The sequence below is a fragment of the Gopherus flavomarginatus genome, chromosome 21, assembly GCF_025201925.1.
Source record: "Gopherus flavomarginatus isolate rGopFla2 chromosome 21, rGopFla2.mat.asm, whole genome shotgun sequence".
NCBI lineage: Eukaryota > Metazoa > Chordata > Testudines > Testudinidae > Gopherus > Gopherus flavomarginatus.
In genome coordinates, this window is record NC_066637.1 from 18,782,967 (window position 1) to 18,798,286 (window position 15,320).

At 49.5% G+C, this 15,320-nt stretch overlaps 1 protein-coding gene and 1 non-coding gene across 5 annotated transcripts in view; one reads left to right on the forward strand and one right to left on the reverse strand.

Annotated features, from left to right (window-relative positions):
- Positions 1-15,320, reverse strand: part of EPHB2 (EPH receptor B2) — a 268,411-nt gene that overhangs the window by 113,559 nt on the left and 139,532 nt on the right. The gene's annotated exons all lie outside the window — the stretch shown is intronic.
- On the forward strand, positions 10,988-11,061 carry TRNAI-GAU (transfer RNA isoleucine (anticodon GAU)). Its single transcript has one exon. It is a non-coding gene; the product is annotated as a tRNA-Ile (tRNA).

A 15,320-nucleotide genomic window follows, 5' to 3' on the forward strand; every position in this document is an offset into this window, starting at 1 on the left:
CAAGTTTAAAACTAGCAAAAGGAAGTACTTCTTCATACAACACAATCAATCTGTGGAACTCATTGCCATAGGATGTTTGAAGGCCAAAAATTTAACTGGGATAAAAAAAACAGATAAGTTCCTGGAGGACAGGTCTGTCACATTAAGCCCCATATTCTTCATAAAAATGTTATAATATGAATATAGCACACCTTAGATATATTTTATGCAAGATGGGTAATGTGAGATATCATTGGAAAGGTTACGATTTATTGAATGTGATTATACAATCTGTGTATACATATAATTTCTGTATCTGGAGTTAGGAATATTGACTATGTAACAATTACAACTGTGTTTGCACCTGGAGAACGCCCACCAGACAATAAGAAAATCAGCCTGCAATGGGCCATCAGGAAAAACAATAAGACTTTGAAGATACTAATCTCCTGCCTTCCTGAGAAGCTTCTTGGGATGCTGCTTTGACCCTGCAAGGTCAGGTGACTCTTATCACCTGGTTCGGAGTGTCACCTTGAACATTGCTGGTATTTTTCCACTAGGAACAAAGGATTCCCACCTTATGTAAAACTTATTTAAGGGTGGGAAGTGAGTCTATCAGGGTCTCCGGTTCTTCACTGAATCACTGCCAAAGGTGACTGCTGGAATGACTGAACTGGGGAAAGAACTGGACCAGGCTAGAAGGTGTCTGGCTTGTGAAGAATTTAATATCTGGAATTTTAAGCTGCAAACAAAAGCAGTTTGTCTTCAGGGAACTCTGCCATCTGCCTGAGACAGCTTTGGGTGAACAATTACTGTGTGTGGCCTGTTTCCATTGGTGTACTGGGCTTGGTTTGTATGTTTTGTTGTGTTTGCTCGGTGGTCTGCTTTGTTCTGTTTGCTGTCCCTTATAATCTCTTAACATTTACCTTTTGTAGTTAATAAACTTATTTCTTGTTCATAACATAACCCAGTTTGTGCAATTCATATCTGGGGAGGAGGGGACAAGAAGCTGGGCATCTCTCTCTCCACATTGAGGGAGATTTTTATAAGCTTGCGCTGTGAAGATTTTTCTGCATAGCACAAGACAATAGTATTTTGGGTTTACTCCCCAAAGGGGGTTTGCTCATGAGAGAGGGGTGAATCCCCAAGCTGAGTCCCCTCACACAGAGCTGATTTTGGTCTGTGTCTGCAGCCTTAACTGTGTGTGTGCCAGAGAAGGCTTGAGGGCCTGGCACAACAAAGACAGGGTGAGGAAGCCCAGGCTGGTGGAACGGGAGGGCTCAGTAAGACCCCAACACATCAGGTGGCATCTCAGACGGGGGGTCCAATCCATCACAAGGTCCATCAAGGGCTATTAGCCAGGATGGTCAGGAACACAACTCCATGCTTTGGGTGTCCCTAAACCTCTGTCAGAAGTTGGGACAGGGAGTGGATCACTCAATAACTGCCCTGTTCTGTTCATTCCTTCTGAAGCACCTGGCGCTGGCCACTGTCACAGACCGGATACTGTATTAGATGAGCCGCTGGTCTGACCCAGCATGGCCGTTCTTATGATCCCGCTACTGCTCTACTCACTATGTTGGGCTCCTCTCTTGACACTCTTGGGGTCAGAACTTTCTCTGAATCTCCTGCCATTGGAACAACCACTCTGCAGAAAACTCACTGATCATTTGCAAATCGTAGATGAAGACTTACCTCTGTATCCCTACTGTGATGGGGCCACCTAAACGCCCAGATTAGACAGGCAGAGACAGACCTTGCCATTAATCTCTGCTGCCACTATTAATCTTGAGTGGGAGCAGAGAAGTTATTTTACCTCTATATTTGACACTGGTGCTGGAATCCTGTGTCCAGTTCTGGTGCCAACAATTCATAAAGGATGTTGATAAACTGAAGAGGACTCAGAGAAGAGTAACGAGAATGATTAAAAGATTAGAAAAACCTGCATGACAGTGACAGACTCAAGGAGCTCCACTTATTTAGCTTAATAAAGAGAAGGTGAAGGGGTGACTTGATCACAATCTGTAAGTGTCTACAATGGGGAATATTTAATAATGGGCTCTTCAGTCTAGTAGGGAAAGGTCTAACATGATCCAACGGCTATAAATTCAAACTGGAAATAAGGCATAACTTTCTAACAATGGACACGGTTGATTCTCCATCACTGACAATTTTTAAATTAAGGTTGGAAGTTTTCCCTCAAATATCTGTTCTAGCAATACTTTGGAGGAAGGTCCCTGACCTGTGTTATATAGGAGGTCAGATTAGATGACCACAAGGGTCCTTTCTGGCCTTGGAATCTAGAAGTTATCATTGTAATAACTTTATTAAACCCTGTAAAGCATATTGGGACACAATGGGTCTGACAGACACAAAGTAAAGGTATGTTGGGCGTCTCCTTCTCAAAGCCAGTCACACGTTACAGTCCAGGCTGCCTCAATTGTCGCTATCAATGTGAAGCCACGTGACAGCTCAAAAGTGTCCGAAAGGGTCCCTTCCTCAGGCAGAGGGTGCTAAGGGGGCAGATCCGGTATGTGGGCTGCTCTGTTTTCCTGCACTGTCTCCCAATGGTCCAACACACATTTCCCATCTATCTTGCGGACGTAGTTGAACGCGGATGGTTGGAATTCCCATTTTGCAAGCCCCCTCTAATGAGCTCCCAGCTCACTCCTGCTCTCCTGAGTCCCTGGCTATTGACTCTGGACTGTGCATATGCACATGGAGAGGTGGGTCAACATGCCCTTGGAAGTGAGGTTAGGCAAACATGCTGCTGCTGAACCGCTGGCCTGCATGTCAAAAGAGTCATTTATATCAGGACTACAAAAGTCAAACAATTGTTTGTATAAACAGCCGAGGGAACAAATTGGATTTTTCTCCCACTAAATTCACTGACTGCACTAGATCAATCACACTTGACCACGACAGTCCACTTCTCCAAAGCGCGGTCCCAAAGGGCTGTCATTCAGTCAGGACAGGGTGCTAAGCCAACCCATTTCTTCACTTCTGCTTTGAAAAAGTCTGCTCTTTTCTGCCATCTTTGATTTACTTTTTATAGATAAGCTTCTGGCTCTCAAAACATTTTAAAAGCTTCAATAATGACCTGACCACAAACTGCCTCAGTAGCCCTAGCAAACAACAAATCACAGAGGAAGGCACAGAAAGAATCATAAGGACTCAGCCACACCACTGCCATGCAGGAAAGAGCAGCTGGCACAGAGTGATACAAGCAGATCTTCACAACTGCCAGTCTCTCAGCATTCACATCTTCACCCAGGCTGCTAGCCAGCCTCCCCTTTGCCAGTGCAACGGATGCCTGCAGAATTCTGTGCCTATACCTTTAAGCCTGAAAAATGAATTGAGACAAATCAGAATACCTGTGCCTCCAGATACCCAATGTCTGCCAGCTAATACATGGCACAGTTTGGAGCCAATAATCCAATGAAGGTGCAAATTTACAGGAAAAAGCAGTACTCACTAAAGGCAAGCCAACCTTCTGAGAACATGAGGCCGTGTGTAATGGCGGCCAATCTAAAAATCAATATTTGTAACATTTGGGGAAGGAATGGATGCTCCAGCTCTCAGGAGTTAAGAACATAAGAATGGCTGTACTGGGTCAGATCAGTGGTCTATCTAGTCCAGTCTCCTGTCTTCTAACAGTGGCCAGTGTCAGGTGCCCCAGAGGGAATGAACAGAACAGGTAATCATCAAGTGATCCATTCCCGGTCATCCACTCCCAGCTTCTGGCAAACAGATGCGAGGGACACTCAGAGCATGGGTTGCAACCCTGCCCATCCTGGCTAATAGCCATTGATGGACCTATTCTCCATGAACTAATCTAGTTCTTTTTTGAATCCTGTTATAGTCTTGGCCGTCACAACATCCCCTGGCAACGATTTCCACAGGTTGACTACGCGTTGTGTGAAGAAATACGTCCTTTTGTTTGTTTTAAACCTGCTGCCTAGTAACTTCATTGAGTGACCCCTAGTTCTTGTGTTATGTGAAGGAGTAAACAACATTTTCTTATTCACTTTCTCCACACCAGTCAAGATTTTATAGATTATCATATCCCCCCTTAGTTGTCTTTTACAAGGTGAAAAGTCTCAGTCTTTTTAATCTCTCCTCATACAGAAGCTGTTTCATACCCCTAATCATTTTTGTTGTCTTTCTCTGAACCTTTTCCAATTCCAATCTATCTTTTTTGAGATGGGAGGAACATATCTGCACATGGGCGTACCATGGATTTATATAGTGGCATTATGATATTTTCTGTCTTGTTATCTATCCCTTTCCTAATGGCTCCTAACATTCTGTTCACTTGGTTGACTACCACTGCACAGTGAGCAGATATTTTCGGAGAGCTCCAAGTGAGCACATAACCGGAATTCCAATGCCTGCCATTACATACAGTCTACTCTCTACTATCTATTATCAATCTATCACTTTACATAACAGCAGTCACTAAGGTATTTAAGCACCGTACAAAACCAGAGAGTGACTGAGATGAGTATTTATGTTACATACACTAAAACTAGACTGAAAGAACCAGGGTAAATAAAGTTAAGCACTCAAGAGTTAGGAAATGCCAGCATTATGGTCGTCTGTACAACCTTAATTCTGCTCCCCCCGCGCATATACAGCATGATACAGTCTTTAACTATATCATCTCATACTATTTTTTCCCTGGGCCCGGCCTCATTCAGTACACAGGATGGAGCATGCTCCAGGAACGCACTGGGATTTTGCTGTGAAGAAGGCAGTTGTGTGTACAGCACCTAAGTCACTGTAAGAGCTGGAAGGTGCATAGAGAATGAGAGTGGATTGCAGGACAGCCTTACAGGTAAGGCAGGGGGGGGACAGTCCAGTGGTTTGGGCATCGGCCTGCTAAACCCAGGGATGTGAATTCAATCCTTGAGGGGGCCATTTAGGCATCAGGGGCAAAAAAATCTGCCTGGGGATTGGTCCTGCTTTGAGCAGGGGGTTGGACTAGATAGCTCCTGAGGTACCTTCCAACCCTGATATTCTAAGACAGATGAATACCAGCCAGGAGAATTTTCTGGCTCCGCTTTTAGCACAGATTCCCTTTTTGATGTCACACAGGTCACTAAAATGAAAATATCTGCAGGTGTCACTAAGTGTGTGTGTTCCGTATTTGCTGAGTGCCCAGCGTGAGACACTGGGAGCCTGATTCTTAGAAGTGCTGAGCACTCACAACTGCACCTTGTTGGTTGGTCCTAGCAGCCAGGTAGTCCTGACGTCTGATCCTGTCTCTGCCACGGCCTCACTATAGGGCCTTGGAAAGTCTTTCAGTCCTGGTTTCCCCTTCTGTAAAATGGGCGTGATGATCCTAATTCACCTGCCTCACAAAGTAGTGTTGCAAAGAGCAATTAGTTACTGTCAGTCCTAGGATCTGAACATAGAAAGCACTATAACAAGCTAAGTTTGCTGAAAAATCTGGCTCCCTAAAAATGGGTGCCCAATCACCAAGGCACCCAAACTAATGGATAAGTATCCACAGGAGATGGGTAGGGGAAGTTAATGCATTGACTTCACACCTTTTGTTGATTCACCCAAACTTCCCTGAATGCCCCCATGTAGACAAGCCCATAGATGTAGCAGATTCTTTCGGAGGGGCTGGAGCTAGATGGTAGAGATTTGGCTCAGCCATACTGGAAAGCTGGGTTCTAGTCTAGGTTTGTATAATCTCTCAGTGAGATTAGAGCTATGGTGCCCAAACTTTTCCTGTCGCCCCTCTCCCCTTTACCAGTAATGAATCTGCCTGTGTCCCCCTCCATTCCTGCACAGCTGGCTCAGCAGAGGAGCCTGGACTGATCACAGAGCTGGGGGAGGAGCAGCCTGGGGGTGGAGAGAGCAGAGCTGGGTGGGGGCAGAGTGGAATTGTGGCTGGAGGCAGAGCAGGGGGCAGAGCGGAGCTGTGGCTGGGGGCGGAGTTTGGCAGGGACAGAGTGGAGCTGGGGCTGGGGCCAAAGCAAAGCTGTGGCTGGAGGCGGAGCTGGAGATGGAGATGGAGTGGAGCTGTGTCTGGAGCAGAATTGAGTGGTGCTCCCTCCTTGCCCCCCATGCTGGGCTGGCCTGGGCCCCGCCATTCACCCCCATCTCCCAAACATTCCTCTGCACCCATCTAGGGGGGCACGCCCCACAGTTTGGAGACCACTGGGTTAGAGGGGCTTGGTCAGTAATAAGGGCTAACACCAGTCAACAGATTAAATGAGACTTGAACTTAAGATCCCAGATCAGTGCACCTCCCTCCAGGTCAAAGGAAGCTTCAATGGGGGAAAGCCGCACCAACACGGGCAATAATAATTCTGTCCATGTCCCATCCAGAGACGTGCTACGAGGCAAGACGCCGGTACGATGCATACAGAACATTCAGGGTTTTCAGAAACAAGCTGTACTGAGCAAAAAACAGATAGGAAACAGCAATTTTCAACAATTCTTAATCTTAACTTGCCCAAATATGAATGGATTTAGCCAGGGCCATCAAAAGGCACCTCCCTGACCTGAGGGCTTTTCCCTTACCAAATTTCAAACTCTTGCTGCAAACTATGGATGTGTTAGAGCTGGTTTTTTTTTTAATAAACTAAACTAAAAAAGTGAATAATTTTACAATGGAACGTGTTAGGCAAGCGAAATAAGTGGGTCCCCAATGGCTTCAGTGTGAGTGGCACCAGGGTGCCTGAGTGCTGAACTATAGTCCAGTCTGTGTGCATTTACGAATATCTATGAAACATGTCTTTGCAATCCCTGCTGTTCCACAGCTCTCTGTATGCACCTCCTCTGTTCTCCCTTGGTGCTCTGCCTCTCCACAAACAGCGCATGCACCATACGTGTGATTTAGCGTGGGGAGGTTGAGCGGGAGAGGTGAGCATAGCATGGGGAAGGTGAAGGATACACGGACAAGTTAAGAACAGATATACAGAGAGAGAGAAGGAAAAAGAGAGGGACGTGGGGCACAGGAGATATTCTTGGAAGGCAGCATAAAGTATTGACAGATGCCAGGGTCAGGGTTAAGAAAACAAGGCAGTGAAAGCTGCAGAGATCCCACGGGGCTGAGGCTGACCTCAGCCAGTGCTATGGAAAGGACACACCATTCTGCACATACAACATCCTCACCCGCCTCTCCGCATGCGAGTGACCCCACTCGCTCACTGACAGCGCGCACAGCAGCTACTCAGCCCTGGAAGTTAGGGTGATGCTTGCAAATGCACACCCAAGCGATACATCTGACTCACTGTGCTGCCCAGAAGACCCCATCAGTCAGTTCTCAGCCTCAAGTCCAGTCTGAGGTCCATTTGAGCCAATAGCTCCCCCCACCAAACCCCTCTAGATCAGTTCCTGCTCAGTGAGATAGCCTGAGCTTCCTAATTGTAGCTCTCCTGGGATGCAGGTAATTGGTGGGACAGGCCCTCATGGCTCCCAGACGACACTGCTGATGGGCAGAAGAGTTCTCCAGGGTCTTGAGCTGTGCTCAGAGCTCTGTGCAATGAGACACAGACCTTAAGCCTTCTGCCTTCACTTGGTTCAACCTTGTCCACTACTGCTGGCATCCCCAGGGATCAGGGGTAGAGGGACTGCAGCTAAGCAACAGGTGTCTGTGTTTGCGTATGCATGAGTGGGCACCTGTGTGTTTATGCCGGTACATCTGTCTGCACATGTGCGTGATTGGGGGAAGGGAATCGGTTTCACAGCTGGCTGACCCCACCAGCCATGCGTGAAGGGTGTCTGGGTGACCAGAAAGGGGCTACATGGTTGAATGGCCCTCACTGAGTGTAACCCACACACACGGCGGGAAATAGATCATAGACTCTCAGGGTTGGAAGGGACCTCAGGGGGTCATCTAGTCCAACCCCCTGCTCAGCGCAGGACCAATCCCCAAATGGTCCCCTCAAGGGTTGAACTCACAACCCTGGGTTTAGCAGGCCAATGCTCAAACCACTGAGCTATCCCTCCTCCCTAAATGCCTGTGTGGGGCGAATCCCAGACACTCACTTCGCTCGGGGACCTTAGGAGCCTCATTTCCATGAGTGGTGCAGACGCTGCTTTCTCCCAGACCCGCAGTTTCTCTGACCCAGCTCATAGCAGCACCACAGCTAGGATGGATCCAGCACAGCCGCTGTATGGACCTCGGCCTGCAAACCCGTCCTGCCCCGTCACCTCACTGGCACTCCACCGGTGTCTGCTCAGCTTAGGGACAACTGCTGGAGGCCCTAGGCAGCCAGCCCTGGAAGCTGACCCTGGGTGGCAGGGCCTGCCTCAGATTCTGAACTAAGCTCATTGCTGGCCTACAGGGGTGCTGGTCCCCTGAGCTCTGCAGTGAATTTGATACTTTTGTGTTCTGGGCTCATGCAAGGGACATAGTGGGCTTGGAAGGGTCAGTATGGAGAAAACGTTCAGGTGAGATATTGCATGCCAAGCCTGCCCTGTCTGCCTCAAACCATTGGTTTTCCACTCATCTGTGACAGAAAAAGACAAACTGATCACTTAATGAAAATAAGTGGTTACCTAGGTTCAGATTATCATGACCTAATGACACTTGTGATTTGCACACAGAATACAGTCCCAGCCTCTCTCACAGTGGTTCTCAACCGCCACGGGTCACTTGCAGCCCAGTCAGTACACAGCTGCAGCCCATGTGACATCCTCAGGGCCATCAGGGAGTATATATTCTGTAGATGCAGTTCACATAACACAGAGAGTTGCATATGTGGCCCACAATGGTAAATAGGTTGAGAACCACTGCTCTAATATATAGACTTGCTGCAGGAAATGGGCCTCTTTTCCAAAGTTGAAAACAATTACGAGCAAAACTGATTGGAAGAAAAACTGTAAACCAAACAATGGAAAGGATAATTGAAAGTTCTTAAGAAGAGTTTCTAGAGCCCCCAAGCCCCACAATTACATAATACAAAAGCAGGCTTTGTCAGTTAAAAAACAACCCTGGTCAAAGAGGGAAATGAAAGCAGCAGTAAAAAAAAGGCATGTATCAACTGCCTGACACCAATGGGAACCTGACACCAATGACTATAAATTAGCATTATGAAATTCAGACAATTGATAAAGGAAGCTAAAGGTATCAGTGAAAAATCAATGACACATGGGTTTAAAGGGCAATAGGAAAGAATTCTCTCAATATATATGAGGAACAAATGACATCCTACATTCATTACTATACCAGCAGAGTCAGATTATCCACAACAATGCATAAGAGGCTGAAGTGTTCAATAAATACTTTTGTTCTGTGTTTGGAAGGAGCAGGATGATGTATTCACAATGTACAGTGATCACGAAATACTTTCTAATCCATTAGTAACTAGCAACAGCAAATGCTAAAGTTAGATATTTTTTAATGAGCAGGACCAGATAACTTACATCCAAGAGTTTTAAAATAATTGGTTGAAGAACCCTCTGAGACACTGATATTTGATTTTCAACAAATCGTGGAACACTGGGAAAGTTACAGAGACCTGGAAAAAGCTAATATTGTATCAGCTTCATATTTTAAAAAGGTAACTTTAGGCCAGCTAGCCTGCTGGAAAGGCTGATATGGGATACAACCAAAAAAGAATTAAATGGTGGAAGAGTAATTACAAATTTGGTTGATAAAGGTAATTGTGTTGACACAGTATGCATAGGCTTCTCTAAAACACTTTACTCAGTACTGCATAACTTTCTAATTAAAACATTCTGAAAAGGACCTAGCAGTCCTGGTTGCTAGCTAACTGAACATCAGCGCCCTGTCCGATGCTGTAGCTAAGAAGGCGAAGCAATCCTGAGATGTCTAAGCAGGTGAATGTTGTAGGAAGGTGGTGCGTTACCTCTGCATATGTATTAGTAAAATCATACTGGAATGATGTGTCTAGTTCTGGTGCTCACCCTTCAAAAAGGATGCTGAAAAATCAGAAAAAAACTGCAAGAATGATTAAAGATGAAAGCAGCTCAATCTACTTACTTTATCCACAAGAAGGTTAAGAGGTCACAGTCTATAAGTGGAGCGGATACAAAATTTACACCCGCGGATGCAGATATCCACGGATATAATGTGGATCTCGGTGGAGCTGCAGGGCTCTACCAGGAACCACAGCGGTGAAAGCAGCAGCATGTTGGACTGCCACTCGCAGGAGCCAGCGCCCTGCCCAGGCAGCTCCTCCAGCATGGCCGTACCACCCCCAGCCCTGCCCACTGGGGCAGGCACCAGGCTCACCAGCAGCTGTCCCTGGTCACGCTACTGTGTGCAAGCATCTTGCACACTTCCAGACGGGAGTCTCAGTACACTAACCACCCTGCTATACAACTATACACACGCACCCCCCTGCACACACCCAGTGCACTAACCACCCCTGCACATACCCAGTGCACTAACCACCCCTGCACAATACATTAACCATCCCATACATACACTGCAGTGCATTATGCTTCCCCCTCTCACGCCCATATACTCTGCACCTGACTAGTTTGGTGCCACAAGTCACACAGGGAAGCATGGGAAGGAAAAGAGGAACAGGGGCTGGGATGTGGGAGCCCAGCCACCCGACCTGTTCTGTGCATGCAGCTCCCGGAGAGTGGGGCACAGGGGAAATGCAGGCGTGGGAGCCTGGGAGAAGGCACCCAGTTAATCAGGTGGGAGGCACTGCCAGGACTCCCTGAGCCAATCCCAGGACAAAGGGAAGGCCCCAGGGAAGCCATTCCCATAGACCAGTGGTTCTCAAACTTTTGTACTGGTGACCTCTTTCACACAGCAAGCCTCTGAGTGCGACCCCCCCTATAAATTAAAAACACTTTTTATATACTTAACAGCATTATAAAGGCTGGAGGCAAAGCGGGGTTTGCGGTGGAGGCTGACAGCTTGCAACCCCAAGGGCTCCTGACCCCCAGTTTGAGAACCCCTGCCACAGAATATCTGCAAAGGCTCCCAGAGAAGGCCCTGTCTGTGCCAGCCACAGAATTACACCAAGCCCCTATACCTGCACTCATGTCCATGAAAAGGAGGGAGAACCAGCTAGCTCAGCTGGTTAGAGCGTGGTGCTGATAACGCCAAGGTCATGGGTTCAAGCCCCACGCTGGCCACTCCACGTGCAGGATGGAGAGAGTAGCTTCTGCTCTTTATGAACTAGATGACCTCCTGAAGTCCATTCCAACTCCTAACCTGGCTGCTTACCTACCCCTCCCATGGCTGCTCCCTGCAGCATACCCAATTCCTGCACAGGGGGCCTTATGGGCAAGACTACGCAGGCAGGCGCACAGCTGGCATCAGGGACTGGCCAGTGCAAGGCAAGTCACAGAGATGGCTCCAGTGCTAAGAAGAGTGTATTTATGGGACAAGGTGTGGTGGAGCTTTCTGTTCCCCTGAGCGTGGGCAGGCAGTGCTGGTCTATGTGCCAGGGGGAGTGGGGGCAGGCAGTGCTGGTCTGTGTCCAGAGCATTGCGGGAATCTCTGTACCACAGGGAGTGCTGGGCTGTGTGCCTGGGGCACAGGGGTGGGTGGGGAGAGTCAGGGCAGGCAGTGCTAGTCTGTGCCCAGGGCATTGGAGGATCTCTGTGGCCCTGAGCGTGGGGCAGGGAGTGCCGGTCTGTGCTCAGGGCATCAGGGATGACTGGCTGTTATCCTACTCCTGGGCACACATTTAGGGTGACCAGATGAGATGAAGAAAATATTGGGACACTTCGGGGGGGGGAGGGGGAGTCCGCCGGCAGGGAAAAAAAGCAAAACAAACCAGTGCTGTCGGTGGAGCGAAATATCAGGACCCTACACACACTCCATCTCTGTGGCTGCCCTGCCCCTGGGGTCAGTTAGCTGTGGTGTCAGGTGTGACGCCTGTTCACTCAGCCCCACCTTGAAGTCATGTGGCCAAGTCTTTTTGGATGGTGCTGGGGACCCAGCCTGGTGGTGTAGCCCCTCAGTGCAGCCGCTCCTCCCTTGTCTGTACCCACACTGGCACTGCCACCCCCTCCCCGGGATCCCTCCCCAGGCAATCCCCTCCCAGCACCAGGCAGCTGCCAGTCCGAGTGGCACCACCATACTGGGACCGAAACACTCAAAGGGCTGCCATCTCTGCTCTAGTGCTGAAAATTAAATTAAAAGCGCGACAGGGACAGTTAATTAAAGGAGATTAGTGCGAGACTAATTAGGGACACTGACACTGGAACCATCAAGCCCTGTGATGTTAATTAGCTGTTCATTAATGTCAGCTCCCTGTTCAGTACAGAAATATGAACAGCCTCTCTCCTGGGTTCACTCATGGCAGAGCAAACAGCCATGTTATGCTCGCCTCTTTCAGGAGTGTGGGCTGAGATCCTGCAGTGGGGATCCCCCACGACGGCCCAGCGAGCCCCTGGCTACTGCCTGTCCCTCGTCTCCTGCATTAGTGTGGGGCCCAGCAGCAGGCAGACCCTGCTCTCGGTTACTTCCGTGCACATGAGGGTTACCCCGGGCTGGTGAGTGGCCTCACCCCGGATTTACGCTCTGGGTCTGGATCCAGGCCTGCTGGCGGATCAATGGCTGGGACACACTAGCCACCCCCCAGGGATGCAGGGAGCTATCTGGTGTTTGTAGAGACGCAGTGGTGATGGCACGGTATCCACCAAGCATCCTGCCTTGGGGCCTGGCCTCACCCGTCTCCAGACTGGACCCCAGGTGGTGTTTAGGATGGGCAGGGCAGGGCGGGCAGCAGGATCAGAGAAAGGCAACTCCTGGCAGGCCCACGGAGTGTGCGTCAGACTGCAGCTGGCTGGGATCCAGAGCTGCCAGGAGGGGGAAGCTGCTCTCACCCAGTCCCCAGCCCCATCAGCAGAGGCACAGTCTGCAGCCTTTTGTCAAAATGTTTGATTCCTGCAGCCTGCTGGAAACAACTGGCATCAGTGTGGGCACCCAGCCAGAGCCACTGCCCTGCCCTCTGCAGAGGAGGCATAGCAAAGGGGCAGCAAGGCCCTAGCAGGAACTCACATGACAAGCGGCACCCAACTCAGTCACCTGCCCCACTTGGGCACATACAGATCCCAGTCCCAGGTGACAGCAAGGAGCCACCGTAACACGACCTGCAGCACAAGGACAGCAGAACCTTCCCCAGCAGTGCATGGCTGCACTAAGGGGGTCAGCCAGCCGGCACAATGAAACCCAACACAAGAACGTGTCAATCGCAGCCACGCCATGGGCAGTCCCATAGTCCCGACCACCACTGCATGGCTACACTGGGAGCTTCAGCACACACCACCCCATCCCAGCCACAGATCCCTGATACACCCCAACACCATCCGACAGAGTTCCAGCACACACCACCTCATCCAAGCCACAGATCCCTGATACACCCCAACACCATCCGACAGAGCTCCAGTCACAACACCCCATCCCAGCCACAGATCCCTGATACACCCCAACACCATCCGACAGAGCTCCAGTCACACCACTTCATCCCAGCCGCAGATCCCTGATACACCCCAACACCATCCAGAAGAGCTCCAGTCACAACACCCCCTCCGAGACACAGACCCCCAGTATACCCAACACCATCCAGCAGAGCTCCAGCACACAACACCGCATCCCAGCCACAGACCCCCAATATACCCCAACACCATCTGAAAAAGCTCTCACAAAGTACTGATCTATTACTCACACTAATTAGTATCTTTCTTCTCAGTATCTTGGGCTTGGTCTACCCTTGAGCTTATTTTGGTACAACCGACATCACTCAGGGTGTGAATAATCCATATCCCTGAGCGATGTAAGTTACACCGACCTATGTGCCAGTGTGGACAGTGCTATGTTGGTGGGAGAGCTTCTGCTACCGCGTCTCTCAGCGTTGTTATGCCAACAGGAGAGCTCTCCTCTGTCGGCATAGAGCATCTTCACCAGATGCGCCACTGGAGCGCTTCTAGCATAGACCCGTCCTTACATCTCCTCACTCCTCATGGGGGGACGTGCTACTCACTGTGCCACAGGCCATGAGCGTCTGTCCCAATATGAGACCGAGACATCCTGGGAAATCTCCCAGGGTCTGAACACATTGCAACCAAGGTGCGCACAGCAGCTCTCCTGCTCCATGCTTTGGCTCTTAGCAGTGGCTTTCCCACACTGCACAGCACTCAGCTCTCCTCTTACCCCCACAAGGAAGGAAGGGCCCCAGCCACAAGGAATCCAGCCACATTCATGCAAAGTGGCCGAATGTTCAGCAGATCATCCCCCAGGTCACAGCTCCTCAGTGCAAATAGCCCTTGAACGTATGCCAGTTAGTCGGCACTTTCACCACAGCTCGTCTGAGCACAACCAGAATTCTGACGTATCACAACGGAGGTTTCTAGTGTGAGCCTGCCGTGCACGTCTGTCCCACTCCAGTGCACTCCAGTGCAAAACACCACTTCCCAGCAAAATGCCCCAAAGCACTGGCCTTCTGAGCACAACCCTGCCCTATAGAGCTAGAGACAACATGGCACATCCCTCTTCAGCCCCTGGTCAGCAAGGCCTTCTGCAAGCAGTGACCGGCATAGGGAACTCATCCAACAGCCGGTGCAGAAGACTGAGCAGGCTCTGGAGCGAGGGCTCTGTGTATGGTGCATGTTGGCCAGGGGCAGAAGCTAAGTGAAAACTGGAAGAGATCTGACTCCGCTGCTCGTCCTGCCCCCAGAGCATATTTAGGGCTTTCAGAAGGAAACAAAACTTGCTTTTCTTAACACTAATCAATTTATAGCAATCAACATAAAACCCATTAGGAGCTGTTCCCCACTGGAGTTTCAAAGAGACTTTTGACCCCACGAGGCACTGAGCTGATTGATTAGAAATTCCTGACACTAATGTGCGTCTTAGAAGGGCCCAGTGTAGCTTTAATTGCTCTCTCCTGGGACAGTGATTGCATGTCCACATCTGTCAGTCGCACTCTGCATGTAGGGGAGAATTCATGAGCAATACTAAGTTGCATGGCACAGCTGGGGAGGAGGCGGAATCTGCTGGCTTAAACAACCCCTGTAAATCCCATGGGGCAAATCATTTGCATGATCCCTTTTTCCTGGGCAAGAAGCTTTAATGCATCAAGACATAAAAAGAACCATACTATGGAATGGAGGCAGCCTGTGTAGTGGTTAGAGCAGCAGTTCTCAAACTGTGGGTTGCGGCCCCAAAGTGGGTTGCAAGTTTGTTTTAATGAGGTCGCCAGGGCTGGACTCCCTGCAGCCCAGGTCTGAAGCAGGAGCCCGAGTTCCGCCGCCTGCGGCTGAAACTGACACCTTAGCAACTTGATTTTGCTTGGCCCCTTGTGGCCTGGGGCCCCGGGCAATTGCCCCGCTTATCACCCCGCTTATCACCCCTAACGCCAGCCCTGATTCTAGACTCTAGATTA